Genomic DNA, 1140 nt, shown 5'->3' with positions numbered 1-1140 from the left:
AAGAATAGCTAATATTTTGATAATAACGTAATTGCTATAGAAAATAAACTTTTTTTTTCCTATTTAAAGGTCAAAAGGGTAAGTTATTCTAACATATTCGGTGACAAAAAGTTACATAAAAATAACTTTATTTTTTTAAAAAATTAAGACGTATATGTTTTAACACTTTTAGTTAATTTTAGATGAGATAGCTTCCACTGGCTTCTGTATATTTCTTGGCAATTCTCTTATTTCTTGGAAAGATAAGAAGCAAGATACCATTTCTAGATCTTCCACGAAAGCAGAGTATTGTGCCATGACTTCTATTACTTGTGAGACCTCTCTTCCTGAAAGGAAGAGCGTGAAATTCTTTTTCCTTTTCACAGGGACCAGGAGATTGGATTAGTTTGGTTATATTGGTTGCTTGTAAATATGGGTGTATATATTCATCGACCTACTTCATTGTATTGTGACAATAAAAGTACTATTTAAATTTTGTGCCATTCAGGATTCCATGAGAGAACCAATCATATTGAGATTGATTGTCATGTCACTCGACATCATCATTAGCTTGATACTATCATGTTATCTTTTGTTCTTTTCCGCCATGTAGAATGTTGACTTGTTTACAAAATCACATTATATTTCACGATTTTGTTTTTTGTTTGACAAACTCTCGATGCTTCTTGTAGCAGCATCATGATGGATTTAAAACTTCTTTTTTGGTGAATCAATTGCGAAATCTTTTTCTAGAATGACCAAATACACATCAAAATTAAGCAAGGAATCCCCATTTGAATGATTCACAGTCAATATCATAATTCGAGTCTAGATGATTGCTTATTCATAGGCTATTATAGCTTATTCGAAAAAGGCCTTGTTCTTTAGAAGATCTATCTCGTATCTGGTACTGCATGGTTCCAAATTGGATTTTATCATTTCTATATCGGCAATTCAATATCCACACTCTTTGGCTCTACCCATGAATTATCCAGTAATATGTCTTTCACAATGAGATCATTCTTCAAATTCTACTAATTCACCCGCCTTGAATACCTAAGCACTCCAAGATTCTCACGAGTCCGTCTCGAATAGGGTAACCTTTTGAACTGTTGCTGAACCCCCGAAACCTACTTTCTTTTCTGACAAAATCAACCAAGC

Source organism: Olea europaea, chromosome 6, assembly GCF_002742605.1.
Source record: "Olea europaea var. sylvestris chromosome 6, O_europaea_v1, whole genome shotgun sequence".
In the NCBI taxonomy this organism is placed as follows: Eukaryota; Viridiplantae; Streptophyta; class Magnoliopsida; order Lamiales; family Oleaceae; genus Olea; species Olea europaea.
This window is presented reverse-complemented; position numbering follows the sequence as displayed.